Below are 21,031 nucleotides of genomic sequence, written 5' to 3'. Positions count from 1 at the left end.
GTAACAGTCAAATTACAGGCAATACAGTGGCACTAAATTCATATCTTTCAATAGTTATCCTGAATGTAAATGGGCTAAATGCCCCAATCAAAAGACAGGGTATCAGAATGGATTAAAAAAAAAAAAGACCCATTGATATGCTGTCTACAAGACACTCATTTTAGACCCAAAGACACCTCCAGATTTAAAGTGAGGGGGTGGAAAATAATTTACCATGCTAATGGACATGTAAAGAAAGCTAGGGTAGCAATCCTTATATCAGATAATTTAGATTTTAAGGCAAAGACTATAATAAGAGATGAGGAAGGACACTATATCATACTCAAAGGGTCTGTCCAACAAGAAGATCTAACAATTTAAAATATCTATGCCCCTAGCATGACAGCAGCCAACTATGTAAACGAATAAATAACAAAATCAAAGAAATGTATTGACAATACTGCAATAATAGTAGGGGACTTTAACACCTCCCTCACTGAAATGGACAGATCATCCAGCAAAAGATCAACAAGGAAATATAGGCCTTAAATGACACACTGGACCGGATGGACATCACAGATATATTCAGAACATTCCATCTCAAAGCAACAGAATACACATTCTTCTCCAGTGCACATGGAACATTCTCCAGAATAGATCACACCCTGAGCCACAAATATGGTCTCAACCAGTACCAAAAGACTGGGATTATTCCCTGCATATTTTCAGACCACAATACTCTGAAGCTAAAACTCAATCACAAGAGGAAAGTTGGAAGGAACTCAAATACAGGGAGGCTAAAGAGCATCCTACTAAAGAATGAATGGGTCAACCAGGAAATTAAAGAAGAATTGAAAAAATTCATGGAGACAAATGAAAATGAAAACACAACTGTTCAAAATCTTTCGGACACATCAAATGCTGTCCTGAGAGGAAACTATATAGTGATAGAAGCCCTTCTCAAGAAACAAGAAAGGTCTCAAGTACACACCTTAACCCTATACATAAAGCAGTTGGAGAAAGAACAGCAAAGAAAGCCTAAAAACAGCAGGAGAAGAGAAATCATAATGATCAGAGCAGAAATTGATGAAATAGAAACCAAAAGAACAGTAGAAGAGATCAACAAAACTAGGAGCTGGTTCTTTGAAAGAATTAATAAGATTGATAAACCCCTGGCCAGACTTATCAAAAAGAAAAGAGAAAGGACCCACATTAATAAAATCATGAATGAAAGAGGAGAGACCACAACCAACACCAAAGAAATACAATTATAAGAACATATTATGACAACTATATGCCAGCAAATTTAACAATCTGGAAGAAATGGATGCATTCCTAGAGACATATAAACTACCCAAACTGAAAAGACCCATAACCAGGAAGGAGAATGAAGCAGTCATTAAAAATCTCCCAACCAACAAGAGCCCAGGGCCAGATGGCTTTCCTCGGGAATCCTACCAAACATTTGAAGAAGAATTAATACCTATTACCCTGAAACAGTTCCAAAAAATAGAAATGGAAGGAATACTTCCAAACTCATTTTATGAGGATAGTACCTTGATCCCAATACAAAACAAAAAAAAGACCCCATCAAAAAGAAGAATTACAGACAAATATCCTTGATGAATACAGAGCCAAAATTTCTCACCCAAACTCTAGCCAATAGGATCTAACAGTACATTAAAAGAATGAATCACCATGACCAAGTGGAATTTATTCCCAGGCTGCAAAGTTGGTTCAACATCCACGAATCATTCAATGTGATATAATACATTAATAAAAGAAAGAAGAAGATCCATGTGATACTCTCAATAGATGCAGAAAAAGCATTTGACATAGTACAGCACCTTTCTTGATCAAAACTCTTTAAAGTGTAGGGATAGAGGGTACATTCCTCAATATCATCAAAGCCATCTATGAAAAACCCACAGTGAATATCATTCTCAATGGGAAAAACAGAGAGCTTTTTCCCCTAAGGTCGGGAACATGGTAGGGATGTCCACTATCACAACTGCTGTTCAACATAGTATCAGAAGTTCTAGCCTTGTCAATCAGAAATAGAATAAGAAATAAAAAGAAATAAAAAGGCATCCTAAAAAGATGATAAAAAGAAAAGAAATAAAAGGCATCCAAATTGGCAAAGAAGAAATCAAACTCTCAGTCTTTGCAGTGATATGATACTTTATGTGGAAAACCCAAAAAACTCCACTCCAAAACTGCTAGAACTCATACAGGAATTCAGTAAAGTGTCAGGATATAAAATCAATGCTCAGAAATCGGTTGTATTTCTATACACCAACAGCAAGACAGAAGAAATAGAAATTAAGTAGTCGATCCCATTTATAATTGCTCCCCAAACCATAAGATACCTAGGAATAAACCTAACCAAAGAGGCAAAGAATCTGTACACAGAAAACTATAAAGTACTCATGAAATAAATTGAGGAAGACACAAAAATGGAAAAACATTCCATGCTCATGGATTGGAAGAACAAATATTGTGAACATTTTGATGCTACCTAAAGCAATCTACACATTTAATGCAATCCCTATCAAAATACTATCAAATTTTTTCAGAGAAATGGAACAAATAATCCTAAAATTTATTTGGAACCAGAAAAGACCCTGCATAGCCAGAGGAATGTTGAAAAAGAAAGCCAAGGTCAGTGGCATCACAATGCCAGACTTCAAAGTCTATTACAAAGCTGTCATCATCAAGACAGTATGGTATCGGCATAAAAATAGACATATAGATCAACTGAACAGAACAGAGAGCCCAGAAATAGACCCTCATCTCTATGGTGAACTAATCTTCGGCAAAGAAGAAAAGAATGTCCAATGGAAAAAAGACAGTCTCTTCAACAAATGGTGTTGGAAAAATTGGATAGCCACATGCAGAAGAATGAAACTGGGCCATTTGCTTACACCACACACAAAAAATAGACTCCAAATGGATGAAAGACCTCAATGTGAGACAGGAAGCCATCCAAATCCTTGAGAAGAACACAGACAGCAACCTCTTTGACCTCAGCCGCAGCAACTTCTTCCTAGAATCATCACCAAGGGCAAGGGAAGCAAGGGCAAAAATGAACTATTGGGACTTCATCAAGATCAAAAGCTTTTGCACAGGGGCGCCTAGGTGGCTCAATGGGTTAAAGCCTCTGCCTTTGGCTCAGGTCATGATCCCAGGGTCCTGGGATCGAGCCCCACATCAGGATCCCTGCTCAGCAGGGAGCCTGCTTCCTCTTCTCTCTCTGCCTGTCTCTCTGCCTACTTGTGATCTCTGTCTGTCAAATAAATAAAATCTTAAGAAAAAAAAAAAAAAGCTTTTGCACAGAAAAGAAAACAGTCAACAAAATCAAAAGACAACTGGCTGAATGGGAGAAGATATTTGCAAACGACATATCAGATAAAGGACTAGTATCCAAAATCCATAAAGAACATATCAAACTCAACACCCAAAGAACAAAGAATCCAATCAAGAAATGGGCAGAGGACATGAACAGACATTTCTGCAAAGAAGACATCCAAATGGTGAACAGGCACATGAAAAAGTGCTCCACATCACTCACCAGCAGGAAAATACAAATCAAAACCACAGTGAGATACCACTTCACACCAGTCTGAATGGCTAAAATTAACAAGTCAGGAAACTTCAGATGCTGGTGAGGATGAAGAGAAAGGGGAACCCTCCCACACTGTTGATGGGAATGCAAGCTAGTGCAGCCAACTGGAAAACAACATGGAAGTTCCTCAAAAAGTTGAAAATAGAGCTATTCTATGACCCAGGAATTACACTACTGGGTATTTACCCTAAAGATACAAATGTAGTGATCCGAAGGGGCATCTGCACCCAAATGTTTATAGCAACAATGTCCACAACAGCCAAACTATGGGAAAAACCTAGATGTCCATCAACAGATGAATGGATAAAGAAGAAGTGGTATGTATATATACAATGGAATACTATGCAGCCACCAAAAGAAATGAAATCTTGCCATTTGCAACAACGTGGATGGAACTAGGAGGGTATTATGCTGAGCAAAATAAGTCAGTCAGAGAAAGGCAATCATCATATGATCTCTCTGATATGAGAAATTTTAGAGGCATAGTGGGGGGTTTGGAGGAAGGGATGGAAAAAATGAAAAAAGATGGGATAGAGAGGGAGACAAACCACAAGAGACTCTTAATCTCATGAAACAAACTGAGTGTTGCTAGAGGGTGGGTGGGTAGGGAGAGGGTGGTTGGGTTATGGACTTTGGGGAGGGTATGTGCTATGGTGAGTGCTGTGAAATGTGTAAGCCTGGTGATTCACAGACCTGTACCCCTAGAGCAAATAATACATTATATGTTAATAAAAATAATTTTTAAAAAAGAGTTACTTCTGATGCACTGAACAATTTAAATCAAAAACAGAAATTATTATATGCACACTGAATACAAATGACCTGTTTTAAAAAATATGTATCAAATAGTGTTTTTAAAATATGTATACACATGGAAAAGAAAACAAAAGCACTCAAGTTAAATAGAAAGATAGAAATTCTCAACAAAAGAATAGAAGATATTAGCAAGAACCAATTAGAAATTTTAGGACTAAAATGGTAATAAACTCCAAAAACAAAACAAACCTCACCGATGGGCTAAACAACATAATGGAGTTGGTAGAGGATAGGGTTGATGAAGTTGAAGACAAACAATAGGAATTATCCAACCAGTGGAACAAAGGGTAAGTTTGCTATCTTCCTAATAAAGTGGAAAACACTGGTTTTCAGTAGATTATGTGAGGTTAAATGTGTATTTTGTAATCTTTAAGACTACTTGTAGAAAAACTATACAACTTATTTTATGAGGCCAAAATTTATCCTGATACAAAAATTAGACACAAACAGTATGGAGAGAAAAAGAGAAACAGAGAGAAAGAGAACTATAGATGAATAACCCTCATGAACACATATGCAAACATTCTCAATAAAATAGTTGAAAATCAAACCCAGTGATATAGAAAAAGAAGATCACACCATCACCAAATGGAATATATCCCAGGATTGAAACATTAGTTTAATATTCAAAAAGCAAAGTAATCTATCACATTAAAGAAGAAAAGACAAGATTATATTAACAGATGCAGAAAAATCATTTTACAAAACTAAACACCTGCTCATTTTAAAAATTTGAAGCAAACTAGGAAAAGAAAGAATTTGACCAGCCTGATTAAAGGGCACACAGAAAACCTTATAGACAACATGCTACTTAACATCAAAAGATTGAATGCTTCTTCTGTAAGATTAAACAAAAAGCAAAGAGGTTCACTCTCACCTCACCTATTCAACACTCTAATGGAAGTCCCTGCCAGTGAAATAAGGTAAGAAAAATAGGTAGGGCGCCTGGGTGGCTCAGTGGGTTAAAGCCTCTGCCTTCGGCTCAGGTCATGATCCCAGGGTCCTGGGATCGGGCCCCACATCCGGCTCTCTGCTCTGCGGGGAGCCTGCTTCCTTCTCTCTCTCTGCCTGCCTCTCTGCCTACTTGTGATCTCTCTCTGCCAAATAATTAAATAATATCTTAAAAAAAAAAAAAAGAAAAATAGGTATACAAATTGGAAAGAAAAAGTAGTACTGTTTTTATTTACAAACAACATGAGTATTTATGTAGAAAATTCCAAATTCTAGTACTAATAACTGTTTAGTAAGGTTTAGCACACACTGATTAATTACACCTGTATTTACTAGCAATAGACAACAGAAAACCAAATTAAATTATATATGTATATAAGAGTATTATGATTTTTTCATTATGATAAGTATTTTAAGTAGCTCTAAAAATTAACACATTTATGTATAAATCTAACAAAACATGTATAAGATCTATATGATAAAAACTAAAATAGTGACAAAAATCAAAGGATACTGAAATATTTGGAGACACACTGTGTTCATGGATCGCAAGATTCAACATGGGTAAAATTCCAGTGTTTCTCAAATTGGTCTATAGACTGAATGTAATTCTAATCAAAATCCCAACTGGATTGTTTCTTGTAGTTATAGAAAGCTTATTCTAAAATATATATGCAATGGCAATGAAACTAGGATAGCCAAAAGAGTTCTGGAAAAGAGCTGCAATTTTAAGGTTTATTATAAATCTTCAGTGATCAAAACATTGTGATGTTAGTGGTGGGATAGACACATAGGTAAATGGAACTGAATTAAAAGCCTGGAAAGAGACCCACATGAGTATACCAATTAATTGCAAAATTAATTTTGTGCAAAAGTGCAAAAGCAATTCAATGAAGAAAGGATGGCCTTACAACAAACAGTAAGACAAACATCCATACATCCAACAAACAGTAAGACATAACATCCCTATGCAATAAAATGGATCTCAACCTAAACTTCATGCCTTCTGCAAAAATTAACTCAAGATGAATCGATTTAAATGTAGATTTAAATGTAAAATATTAACTATAAAACTTTCAGAAGAAAATATTTGTTGCCTGGGAATGAAGCAAATAATTCTTAGATATAACACCAAAGGCATGATCCATCAAAGAAAACAATTGATAAGCCAACCTTCATCAAAATTATTTACCTTTGCTCTAGGAAAGATACATTTAAGGGAGCATATAATGACAAAGCCAATTAAAAATTATTTGGATTCTGAACTTCAAAACTCAACAGAAATTTCTCCCCTTTGGCCAGAACTGTCATCCTCCCGTAATTTGTCAAAATGACCAACACAAAGGGAAAGAGGAGAAGTACCCACTACATGTTCTCTAGGCCTTTTAGGAAACATGGAGTTGCTCCTTAGGCCACATACATGTGAATTTACAAGAAAGGTGATACTGTTGACATCAAGAGAATGGTCACTGTTCAAGGGAGGTCTGGGTGGCTCATCAGGTTAAGTGTTTGCTTTTAGCTCAGGTCATGATCCCAGAGTCCTGGGATCAAGTCCCACAGTGGGCTCCTTGCTTGGGAGGGAACCTGCTTCTCCTTTGGCCTGCCATTCCCCCTGCTTGTATGTTCTCTCTCTCTCTCTCTCTCTCTGATAAATAAATAAATAAATAAATAATTTTTTTCCATTTTATTTATTTTTTCAGCGTAACAGTATTCAATTGTTTTTGCACAACACCCAGTGCTCCATGCAAAACGTGCCCTCCCCATTACCCACCACCTGTTCCCCCAACCTCCCACCCCTGACCCTTCAATACCCTCAGGTTGTTTTTTCAGAGTCCATAGTCTCTTATGGTTCGCCTCCCCTTCCAAATTTTTTTTTTAATAAACATATAATGTATTTTTATCCCCAGGGGTACAGGTCTGTGAATCGCCAGGTTTACACACTTCACAGCACTCACGATAGCACATACCCTCCCCAATGTCCATAGCCCCCTCCCCCTCTCCCAATCCCACCTCCCCCCAGCAACCCCCAGTTTGTTTTGTGAGATTAAGAGTCATTTATGGTTTGTCTCCCTCCCAATCCCATCTTGTTTCATTTATTCTTCTCCTATCCCCCTAAACCCCATGTTGCTTCTGGTATTTACCCTAAAGATACAAACATAGTGATCCGAAGGGGCACGTGTACCCGAATGTTTATAGCAGCAATGTCTACAATAGCCAAACTATGGAAAAAACCTAGATGTCCATCAACAGATGAATGGATAAAGAAGATGTGGTATATATACACAATGGAATACTATGCAGCCATCAAAAGAAATGAAATCTTGCCATTTGCAACGACGTGGATGGAACTAGAGCGTATCATGCTTAGTGAAATAAGTCAATCGGAGAAAGACAACTATCATATGATCTCCCTGATAAATAAATTTTTTTTAAAAAGAGAGAGAGAGAGAGAGAGAGACTAGTCACTGTTCAAAAAAGAATGCCCCACAAGTGTTACCATGGCAAAATTGCAGAGTCTAGGTTACCCAGCATGTTGTTAGCATTGTTCTACACAAACAAGCTAAGAGCAATGTTCTTGCCAAGAAAATTAATATATGCATTAAGTATACTAAACACAAAGAGTGGGGACAGCTTCCTGAAGTATGTGAAGGAAAAATGATCAAAAAGAAGGAACCAAAGAGAAAAGTACTTAGCTTTACCTGAAGTGCCAGCCTACTCCATCCAGAGAAGCACACTTCGGGAAAACCAATGGAAAGGAGCCTGAGCTGCTGGAACCTATTCCCTATCAGTTCATGGAATGATAGGTATAAAAAAGTAAAAGCCCTCTGGAATGTAAGACAAAACAAAACAAACAACAACAACAATAAACCCCAAGAGAAAGAAAACAACCCAGATAACAATTAGGCAAAACGCTTGAACAGACAATTCACCAAAGAAGAGATACAGAGAACAAAGAAGCCCATGTAAGGATGTTCAACACCATGAGTCAGTAGGAAAATGTAAATTTTAAAAAAATGATGTGATATTACTACCTCTAACCGAAGAACTAAAATTAAAACTTCTAACAGTACCAAGCATTGACAAGGAAGCAGAGCAACGGGAACTCACATACAAAGCAATGATGGCAAAGCAAAATGACAGAGCCTCTCTGATAAAGTTAAACACATACCAAGCATAGGATATAGCAATCCCACTCCTAGCTATTTTCCCTAAAGAATCTGAAACATACATTCACACAAAAATCTATACATGAATAGTTACAGCAGCATTATTCATAATTGCCAAAAACTAGAAATAGCTCAAATACTCTTCAATGAATGAATGAATAAACAACCATGGTACCCTTATAGAGTGGAAACTACTCAGCAAGAAAAAAGGAACAAACTCTTGGTGTGCACAACTTGGGTACTGTCTCAAGACCATTATACTGAATAAAAGGAGCCACTCTCAAAAGAAAACATGATGTATGAGTTCATTTATAAAGCATTCACAAAAAGACAGAACTGTAGTGACATAAAACAGATTAGTAGTTGTAGGGGTTAGGGATGGGGGAGGATGTGGCTATATGGGTAGCCCAAGGGAAGATTTGAGGGTGATAGAACTATCTGTATTCTGATTGAGATGGTGGTAATAAAAACATATACATTAAAATTGCCCACCAGGAAGTTAATCTTCATCTTTCTTATATTTTTTAGTTGAAAAAATGAATATTTTAAAAACACACATGTGGGAAATTGTGGGAGTAAATGAAATTCACTCTGCAAAAGGAAGATGCCCCCAAATAATCGAACATCAGCTTTACCTGTCCTCTCTTAAGTAACTTCAGAAAATCTTTAAAAAGAAGTTTAAGAAATGGCTTTATGCTCTATTTCTCCCCAAGCTGCTAAAAATATATTAATAATTTTTCTAGGCAAGTTACCTTTTACAATGCTATAATCCCTATGCTATGTTCTTCTATATTTCAAATTATTATTTCTTTCCAATTAAGGTGTTATTAAGCATCAAATAACATATAAAAGACATACACAAAAGTCAACAAATCTGTTGGAAAACTACTACCCAAGGTGTCTAGTTTCTCTGTCTCAAAAGAATTATGTGTGGTAATGACACAGACCTTCAAGGAATTTGGTCAACTTCAGTCAAAATGACACTGTCTAAGGACGACTTAAATCATCTTCAAGAATAGTAATTCAAAGTGGCAATATCTAAATGAGATCACTTCCCCTCAGCTTACCATTGCTACTTATTAGTACTTAATGAAATGTCTGGACTAAGTTCATGATGATGACACATATCAGATACTAGTGATTTTCTAATACAACAAAGGCAGCATTTTTCAAACCTATAACCTGGAAGTGAGAGACCTTAAATTCCATTAATGATTTCTTGAGATAGCAGCCACCCTGCTGTGAAGTCCAGGGAAAGGTGTGCATCTGTTGTTAATATATTATCTTAATGTTCCAACCATCTGCCTAGATAAAAACCAGGATCAGGAGGTATTAAAAGCAGTGTCCTTTCAGAAAGGGAGATAAATTGGGATGTAAAACTACTGAGCCCTTTGCAAAAATTCAATAACTAGCAGAATACAATCATTTCTTGTGCTATTGTTAAATTTTGGCCTTTTTACTACAATTTCTGAGGACAGGACCACATTTCTGAAAGCTCCTGGCAGAAACAGGAAAGCACCTAGATTATGTTTGATGGTATATTGGGTGTGGTAAGTCACATGATGACAAGCAACTTGCCATTTGCTATTGTCCTGAATATGTAACCTGATGTGAACAAAGTCAACAGTACATCTGATAAGACATGGTGGCTGTGGACATTAGTTTCACCTCTGTCGACCAGAGTTTACATATAATGGCCTAAGCTTCATTTTAGGAGTGTATTCTCACATTCCTAAAATCCCAGAACAGGTTGGGTTTGTTTTGTTTTCAAACCCCTTGGTTGGACATTTTGTTCTTGGAATGCATGGTTCTTCCTTCCAGGCTTGATCATTGGGAAACAAAGTCCTAGCTGTTTTATTCCACACTTGCTGTTGTCTTTATGTGACTCAGAGTTCAGGACATAACCTTATATTCCATAGACACGCACCTCTGGTTGGTCTACACATCTGATCATTACCTATGGAAAATCTTGCAGACCTCTAAAATTGCCTTAACCCTCCAGGTTCATCAGCCATGCTAAAATGAGACGCAGAAGGGAGAGAGAAAGGATGACCAGAAGCCAGCTCCACATCCAAGCAAAAGAAGAGGTCAAATGTTACAGTTTCCTCAGACCTGATAGTTTATAAGGCTATAACTCTAATGGAAGTATTGTCAAAAATCCTTACTCTTTCTGAACAGGGATGCTTTCTATGCTCCGATATGACACACCGAACTCTGACTTCACTTAAGTCCTATAGAGACTAAGTCACTGACTGACTTAGTCTGGTTACTAGTCTTGGCACATGTATGCCTTCTACATCTGATGGTATAAAAGAGACTACTAACAAGTTGTAGACTATAAATTCACACAGTCTATATCTGAAACTTTGGTAGATATTTATTAATGGTATGTGTTAACAGGTATGTATTAACACCTTGTCCCTCCTCTAGATGTTAGTATTAGCATTGAAAAGTCATACATAGAAAAACTAAGACACAACATAAAAAGGGGAACACAAAGAAATGTTCAAAGAGAATGGGATGCAAACCCAAGAGAATGACTCAGGGCAGTCAAGAAAATTAACAGGCACTGACTCAGAAAATGGAACCAAATCAGACAGAGAAGTAGAGAGAAGACATTCCAACCCCAAATTCCTCATCCTTATAAGATGCTTGCTGTTAGATGGGTGCACTTATTCTTCCAATGGGTTCTTTATCTAGTATTCTTTTTCAAGTCATTAAGGGCCTTTTAAAATGGCATGAATAGAAATATTGTCAGGAGAAAAAAGAAAAGAAAGGAAGGAAGGACAGACAAAAAGTCCTCTTCCTGAGGAAAAATATCATCAGCGGTGCTGGGGTGCTTTCTGAAGAGCATGGCCCGTTTTCATCCTAGAAGTTTATCATGCATATATCAATTCAAGTGCTAATGGATATTCAGAGCACACTCAGCATCAGGCATGGTACTAAACACTGTGCATAGACTGTATTTCATTGGTCCTAAGATGCACATTTTTCCCCACATTTGAACAACCTCTGAAATTGAAATATGCCTTACGCATGATGATGTAAAATAATTTAATTGACAGCATTTTCTCTTTCTTGTTGGTACATAAAATAGTGCTGTGGCTTTAAATTAAGAACATCATTGTATTGACGAAACACAGTAGTAATTCTACATCAAAGTAAGTATCTTGATGATCCCATGTAAAATCCCCATTCTACAGTGAAGTTAGGACACTTGCCTAGCTTCATGCAGCAAATAGGCAACAGAGCCAGTTTTCAAACTGGAAAGTAGGGATCCGCAGTACTTCTCAAACCATTCAAAAAAAAAAAAACAAACAGTAAAAGTAGTAAAACCTGACCTCTCACTCCTCTAATAAGATCATCCTTATCAGAAGGAAATAGAAAATATGCTGTTTGCCTTTGTTTAGAGCCTGAAGTGTGGCCATGGTAGCATGGTTAATAAACAAGGTTTTCTCACAGGATGATGAAAATGGCCGTGGGAGAAATAGAAACCTACAAGCAGCAATAAAGACCCAAGTGCTTTCTACATATGGAGGGATATGTTCCATAATTACCATCTTCAATTCCTTCTTACAAGTTGTAAGGGATCAGGTAGAAAGCACCTGGAAGAAAGGATGTAGAGAAGATGCCAATGCTGAGTATGTGGTAAACCTGAAAATTATTTAAGGTGTGTTTTTTTCACCTCAGCACTACTGAGATTTTGGAACAGACAATTCTTCATTGTAAGGAACAACTCTTTTCACTGTGGGATGTTAATAGCATCCCTAGCTTTACCCAGTGGATGCCACTAATACTCCCCCAGTTGTGACAAGCAAAAAATGTCTCCAGATAATGCCAAATGTCTCCTGGGAGGCAAAATCACCCTTAGTTCAAAACCATTCATTTTCAGTCATTCTCTCTCTCTCTCTCTTTAACCTAATACATCCTACTGCACAAAGAAAACAGTCAATGTATGACAATTATGATGGGAGTGAAGGATGAGCACATGGGTGAAAGACAGAATTAGGAAAAAAGGATTCTCCAATATTTGCTAATATTCACTGGCAGACAATTTCAGCCCAACACTGAAAGACTAGCTAATATTCAATACTTACTATAAACCGAACGTAAGAAAATCCACTCCTTGATGCAAAACCATATTTAGTAACTCTCACATGTAACTTTAGCAAGCATTTAAATAAAACGTCAAGCACAGAAGTGAAGAATAACTGTTCCCTTAGGAGTGCAATGGTTATAGATCTGATCCCTTAAGTACATTCTAGGTTTGTTTAAAAGAATTAATAAACAATGTTATTGACAGACATATGCTCATTTCATTGAGATAAAATTATAATTGAATTGATACATAATGACCCTTTAAATCATAAGAATAAAGCTCAAGTAGATGCTTGCAGGGACCTCAAGGCAGAATTTCTTTGCATTCATCATATCATTATTGATATGCTGTCATACTGATATTAATACTCCTGCATGATGCTACATCAATACGGCATTAACAAAGTTTTCACATCTTCTGTCTTCATGAGGAATTTTTGAGAAAATATAATAGAAAAGAATAGCTCTGTGCTAGCAATATAAAATAAATTTATTCCAAATGCATTTGCCCATTCAGTAAATACTTACTGAGCTCCAACCCAGGATTTCTGATATAATATTAAGCTTTTTCTTGAAATATATCCATAATAATAAAAACCTAAATCTATAGTTTCAGCTATGTGTAATTAATATGTTGTATTTGCATTTATATATTCCAGCTATCTGTAAGTCAAGCTTTCTGAGCATTAGTAAAATATATAATTTAATATAAAGCATATTATAAGGCATCCCCCTCAAGATACTCCCTTGTCAGTGAAAATAAAAATGACTATAGTACATTATTTCATACTTATAAAATTACTTTCATCAACAATCTGTTTTCCTCTCTCCTGATGTTCACAACCATTCTGTGAGTGAGGTAAAGTAGGTTCTTTTTGATTACTGGTTTTATTATTATGATTTTATCCATTGTAACAACTGACAAATGGAATTTCAAAGAGATTAAGTGACTTGGCCAAGAACACTGCACACCTAGTTAGTAAGCATTATTTCCATCACACCATAATGATGTCTCATTCATTTCCTTTATTAAATGTCAAATTCTTCTTGCACTCCTGTTTAAAGAGATAGGTACTCTTAGAGGAATGTTTCTCCAATGGGAATGAGGTCAAAATCACCTGAGTCTGCTCATCTGGATAAATCACTATCCACTCTTTGAGAATACTGCCTTTAAGAGGTAATATATTCCTATCTTAATACTTGAAAATGAGTAATTGCACGATATTATGGTCCCCAAATTCAGAAAAATTCTTCAGAATGAAATTGATAGGGAAAATGTAGTACAGGACTGAAATAGGAGGGAAATCTGTATAAAAGTAGAAGAAGGTAGTAAAACAAATTCCCCTGACTGTTTAAATTTGCCTGCAGGCATCGCTGCCACTGGGATTGTATTTAAGACTATATTTATATTCAGTCATCCATTTTGAATTAGAAACTCCATTTCCCTCCAATTGCTTTTATAGTGATGCCAAGCACATAACCAAATTTCCAAAAATTGATTTTCTTAGTACTAACCCAACGTCTTCCTGAACTAAAGTGTGCATCAAAGTCAGTTTTTAAAAATGTAGTGTGTCGTCTGTTTCATATCTTAGAAGATCTTGGCCTAGAACATTTGGCAATCCTGTAAATTCTTTTGGTAATTTTTCTCTCAATGCAAGAGAATGTAATACAATAACAGAAGGCTGGAATTATAAGTCCACTTAACATTTCTTCAGCAGAAAGGAAGAAAGGGCAAAAGTAGTCATTGTCTAAATAATAATAATAATAATAATAATAATAATAGTAGTAGTAGTAATAATATACATTTATCTGGTGGCTTGAAGTGTTCCCAAGGTACTTTCACATATATCCCCTTATCTGATAGAAACTGATAAGCCAGGCAGCAGGTGTGATAGCCTCATCTTGCATAGGAGCAAATAAAAATTCAGCTGTATTAAGTGTTATAGCCAGGCCAAATGCCTAGAAACAGCACAAGAGCACATATTATATGACTCATAAACTAAAAGACCCTTGCATGGACTATGTATAAAATACTTAAATACAATTCCCCATGCTTTTTCTCTGCCACCTTTGTAATTTTCTATTCTTTCCATGGCTACACAATGTCTACACTGTCCCAAGATTCTGCCCTAGGCCCTCTGCTCTTCTTCTACATTATATCCCTGAGTTAGTCTTTTCAAGACTAATTCTTTATTACCAAAACTACCCAAGTGTTTTTTCCTCCAACTCCATTCATATATTCACATCTCCAACTATCTACTGAATATTTCTCCTTAAATATCACATAGGTGTGTCCCAGTCTATGGGGTGACACTGAACTTACCATATATGCCAACAAATCTGCTTCTTCACCTATATTCTCCCTCTTATGAAGAATGATGTGGCCATGAACTCAGATGCCCACAGAGAAAGTCTAGAAGTCATCTTACTTTCTTCCTTTTCATTGCTCACTCCCCACATCCACACACAACGGCACAGTTCTAGTGGATTTAACTCTGTTAAGATTGTCTAACAACTTCCCTTCTTCTCAATCCCTGTAGTCACTGCCTCCTTCATCCCTTCATTTTATCTTTCCTCAGTTACAAGAAAATTTCCTAACTGGTCTCTCTCTGGTCTCTCCCAAATTCTGCTGCTCATAGCTGGGAAAAAAAATCTTCTTGAAAAGAAATCTGGCCACATTGACCCCATGTCTCCATAAAGAACTTGCAGTGCTTTCAGGATTAAGATCAACCATTAGTTTAGTTCCTATGATGGTTCATGATTTTTGCTTTTAGCCACTCTGTTGACTCAGACTACTACCCACCCATTCCTTGACCATATACAACCTTCACTCCAGCCATGTTGAGCTACTAACAATTCCCCAACCTTATCATATGCTTTCTGCCTTCCAAACTGCCTTGAATAATCCATTCTTTATCTCCATTACTTTTACGTAGTTAATTCCTTTTTTCCTTCCAGAACTCAGCTCATATATCACATTTTCCAGAATACATTTGTCTATATAATCACCATCTAATTTATATGCCTTGCCCCCATATTCCCACTTATCAAGCATCATAAAATGTTCATACTATTTAATCCATTTATTTACCCACAAAAGTTTCACAATATGTTAAAAGTGACAAGCATGACAAGTCATTGGTGGGTGCCTGGGAGGCTCGGTCAGTAAAAAGTCTGCCTTTGGCTCAGGTCATGATCCTGGAGTCCCAGATCAAGCCCCATAGTGGGCTCCCCACTCAGCAGAGAGTCTGCTTCTTCCTCTCCTTCTGTACCTTCCCACTTGTGTTCTCTCTCTCTCACTCACTCTATCTCTCAAATAAAGAAAATCTTTAAGAAAAAAGTCATTGGGATATTCTAGGAAAACATACAATTTTTCATACTTTCAACTTCTATAAGAATTATACACCCATTATACAACAACAGGCTCACATCACTATCTTACATCACTTTTTTTTTTTTTTTTTTAACATCTGTGTATCAGCTGAAGAGGGACATTTTAAGTTATAGTTTCCCCCTTGGAAACATTCATATTTGGCAGTGTCACCATCATTTTTTCTCTTTAGCAATGTTTGTGCAATTATTTCAACATATTATTGAATGTTCTATTTATTTTGCAAATAACATAAAAATTGGTAGAAGAGATAAATATTAAATTGCTGACACAAATAAAAAACACTTGTTCCACAAATGTGATAAAATTGCAAAAAAAGGAAGAGATCAGGAAATTTTCAGCTTCAGTCCCTCAGTAGAATTTAAGTAGTTGACAATGTACTACTGCAAATAAAAGAACAAAAGCTTTGTTCTGTGAGTAAATGTTGAAAACATAGTCTTAAAGAAGTAGAGTTATGGATTTTATAAATTTTTCTAGCTGTGGAGAATGAGATTTCTCTTATAAGTACACTGTACAAACTTCATACATTTCACTTTCATGGACCTGTCAGAGAATGCATTATATTTGATCACATGGGACTATTTGTACTTGTGAAAAACTGCAAGCAATCTAAATATGCATCAGTAGACTGGGAGCAAATTAACTGATGCCACAATCACTGAGTAGAATATTATGCAGCCATTATTAAAAAGGCTATGGAATTACCTGAAAACATAATATGATCTAGTAGCAAATTGAATGGTAAATTAAAATTTTATGCCTATAATTAATTCATGATATATAATAATATATCACACTGGAAAATTATCAGAAAGGCATATGCCAAATTTACAAAGCTGTGCAGTTTTAATAGTGGGGTTATGGACAATTTCCCTCTATATCCAAGCTCTTTATAAGCATTATTATTTCTAGAAGAAAAGCTTAAGAAGAGGTTATTTCTAGAGGCTCAGCACTGGGGTAGGAATAAACATCAATCATAAATAAAACAAATGTAAATCCCCTATTGTAAATCTGCTACTGGGGAGAAAGCATATTTTTAGTTGTAAAGGAAACAGATGCATATTAGCCAGAAGCATGTTTTTACTGTCTATATTTGAAACTTAAATATGATGAAATGAGTTGTGGATAGATACCAAGTTGACAAGGAGTGAAATGTGCTGGTTTGTGCTTCTGTCAATTTGTTTATATTGGGAGCAATATTTCCCAGAATCCTTAACTCCATATGGTTTCAGCTTAAAGTTGGCTAAAAAGTGAAGTTGCATGAGATCTGACAGGTAGAAGTGAAAAAATAGCCATTTCACTCTGCATATCAACACTGGTTAGAAGCAAGTTGCCACAGTACATGTGGGTTCCAGCACGTCTTCTTTCCTATTCAGCAGCAAGCTTCTTTCCTGCCTATTGGTCATAATAACAAATAGTAATTCCAAGCCTACCTATCACCACCACTTAAATATGAACTCAGAAAAATAAAGGTCAGAGAGAGTAAGTAACTTTCCAGAGGCTTCTACACATGGAGAAGTAGGTGATCTGATTAAAAGTGTGGCTGAGTTCCTGCAGAAATCAATATCAAGTGCCAGTCATGGGAGTAGCCATCTTGAATGCTCAGATGACTACAGCTTCAGAAACAAACGCTACCAAGAACCACCCCAGTCAACCCACAGAGAGAGATACTAATAAGAAATGTGTTTTAAGCCAATAAATTTGGGGGTGACTAGCAATAGATAATCCAAGTAATGACGAAGAGGAAGGAGATGTCTTGAACAATGCAACATGGAAGTGACAATGGTAGTTCTTTCTTCTCAAAAGAAGCAGTATGGATAAATTATTATGGGCCCAGAGGCCAAAGATTTAGAATTAAGTTGGGGCACCTGGATGGCTCAGTGGGTTGAACCTCTGCCTTTGGCTTGGGTCATGATCTCAGGGTCCTGGGATCTAGCCCCGCATCAGGCTCTCTGCTCAGTGGGGAGCCTGCTTCCTCCTCTCTCTCTCTTTTTCTGCTTGCCTCTCCACCTACTTGAGATCTCTGTCTGTCATATAAATAGGTGATATCTTTAAAAAAAAAGATTTAGAATTAAGTTTATTTTAATTTGGTTTCTTGTGAGAGTTCAAAAACAAATCTGAACACTATGCAAAGCACATTTCTTTTTATATTATGAATCCTCAACAACAGATATATCTAATTCTAGACACTATTTATAGAGAAATGTTGGGTGAAAAGGGAATACAAGGGACTTTTCTGTAATAATTCTTAAGGATTATTGCTACTATTTAACTAACTTATTTTACAAAACACTAAAAGCTAGTATGTAATCTTGGGCAATGATTAACATATATTTCTTAAATATAATTGAAAATAAAAAGTAGGGTGCCTGGGTGGCTCAGCTGGTTAAGCATCTGTCTTCAGCTCAGGTCATGATTCTGGGATCCTGGGATCGATTCCCACATTGGGCTCCCTGCTCAGTGGGGAGCCTGCTTCTCCCTCTCCCGCTGCCCCCACAGTTCCTGCTCTCTCTCTCTCTTGCTCTCTATCTCAAATAAATGAACAAAATCTTTAAAAAACACTAAAAGAATTTTAAAAAGAAATCATCTTATGTTGAGAATTATAAATCTGAAAAACAATGTACATTTTGTCTTTCCTTTTCCCCCCAACTTTATTGAGGTATAACTGGATACAAAATGCTGAACATAACTAATGTATACTATTTATACTATTTAGTGAGTTTGGTTTCTTATGTTTTTCTAAAAGTAAAACTAATCTATTCTACACTTTTCAGAGAAAAAGTGAAGGTGACAAAATGGATGTTATACCTCCACTATTCTGGGTACAACTACACAGAAAAGATCTTTTTTTTTTTTTGGCTGTGGCACAGAGACAGAGGAAGATAGAGGCAGAGATAGATGAGGGAAGGAGGAAGGAGCAGATACAGCCTGTGAAATTCCAAAATGTAAATAAAGGATATATTTTTTATTTACATAATCTGGTTAATGATTTGGTTAAATGGAAAAATCATGACCTACACAATAGAGCTGTGCAGTTTCAGTTTCAAAGACTCATTCCAGGAAGGAATAGCAGTGGTTATGAGTTCTGCACTCCCATCTTATGGGGAAGACCAGAACCAATAAAGCCATCAAACCTAAAAGTATTCTTAAAAGAAAAACAGAGAGAGAGAGAGATTGATTTTAAATCTATTTCTCTTGCAGTTTCCACGGTCCTTATGAAGTTAGTTATCCTACACAGATTAAAATCCTAAAACAGATACAATTAAATTCTACAGGCCCTTATAGTCAGACCAAATCCTTTTCTAACACTGAAGTGAGAAAAGGGAATTATACATTCCTTAAGACATTAGCCTAAAAATTTTATTCAATGGGGGAGAGAGTCAAAACCTATGTCGAAAGAAGGATTAAGAGCTTTTATGCTATTTCTTTATTAATATTTGGGGAAATTTTTCATCTATCCCTAAGAAATGGAGTTGTTCCTTTACTATTGCATGTCCATACAAAGATCAGACAGAAGAAAAAAGTGTTTGCTTCCCTCTCACCTTCAAGATACTTGCATGTACATTAATTATGTAAGGAGTCAGAGTGAGATGACTCTATTCTTTCCCTTTGTTTGCTAGCTTATTATTCCCAAATCCAAAGAACACTAAGAATCATAGGTGTTCACACAATGACATTGTTAAGAAAACAATTCTGTATAACTTCTTAAGTTGTATGACAGATACAATAAGCACAAAAAAATTGGTTTTTCTTCTATTATTTCCTAAGGAAAAAAGGAGGAGCAAATTTTCCTCAATCTTAATTTTATTTCAAAACATTCAGTACTGAAAAGAACCTTGCCATGTAAGAAGAAAAAAAGTACATTTATACACCAGAAGATTTCTCAATCCAAAAGTGCCTAACACATTGAAAGTAATATGATGCTTTACAGCTAGCTCCAATGCCCCCCTGTGTCATTGTTTGTTAGACCTTGTATACCAGAATGCTGTTTGAACTATCACATGCTACAGGAGATACAATGAAAGAACTTAACACATGGACCGCTACAACAGTCCATCTCTTCCCTCTCCCTCAATTCCAATGTTATAGGTAAATCGTGTAATGCTAGATTTTTAAAATGAAGTTAAGAGAAAAACTGCTCCCTAAGGGCTTCATCATTTGTCCATTTGTCATTAGTGTGACTCCAAGAAATGTGTGACAGAGAAACAGAAGACTTGTCTCGAGGTTTGGATGATTAAGCAATGGGATATTTGGCTTCAAGGTACTAGGATGCCATCAAGGACAGCTAAAACTGAAAATTCCCCTGACAACAGTTTCCATCAGAACCCATCTCTAGACTGAGAAAAGTTAGTTCTTTTTTGGATGAACGGTCCAATGGAATATTTAAAACTACACAGTTAAGCCAATTAAACTGGGGTTAGAGTTTTAGGTCAGTGTAACTGAACTGGGTTAGCCCATGTTTTTTTCTCTACCATATTATATGCTATATTCTAGTATATGATAGTGTATTCTGTCTAACTATCTATCCATCCACTTACCTATCAATCTACTGATCTATTATCTATCTGTCTATCATATAACGCAATCAAATAAGGTAAAATAGTCCAGGGAAGCCCTCCTTCACAAGAGGAGACAACTGTATCTACAGAAGGCCAAGAAGTCAGCAAGTTGAGGCTCTGGCTAAAGCAGGCAAGAACTAGTCCAATTATACCCTAAGCCTTGTGCTAGAGACCAAAGGAGATTTTTAAGCCCATTTGATCCAGAGACCCTGAACACATGTGGGGAAAAGCAAATAACACAGAGGAAGATTTTCTTGAAATATGTTCACACCTTTGCAGCACCTAACATAACAGTGAGCCACCAGTCAGGCTTCAAGGATTTCAGGATATCTATCTTGACTGCATATTAACACAACTCACAAAGGACAACTTATGCATTTTATTTCCAAATAGCTCAGATAAGCAGCAGCCCCATGTCCCAAATGAACTAGAGCACCAAATGTCT

At 36.4% G+C, this 21,031-nt stretch overlaps 1 pseudogene; it reads left to right on the top strand.

Moving 5' to 3' along the window:
• Positions 1-6,701: 6,701 nt before the first annotated feature.
• Positions 6,702-8,172, top strand: LOC123952607 (annotated as a pseudogene).
• The last annotated feature ends 12,859 nt before the right edge of the window (positions 8,173-21,031 follow it).

This window comes from Meles meles, chromosome 11 (genome assembly GCF_922984935.1).
Source record: "Meles meles chromosome 11, mMelMel3.1 paternal haplotype, whole genome shotgun sequence".
NCBI classification, from domain to species: domain Eukaryota; kingdom Metazoa; phylum Chordata; class Mammalia; order Carnivora; family Mustelidae; genus Meles; species Meles meles.
Note: the sequence above shows the minus strand (reverse complement) of the source record. Positions and strands in the feature narration are given on the sequence as shown.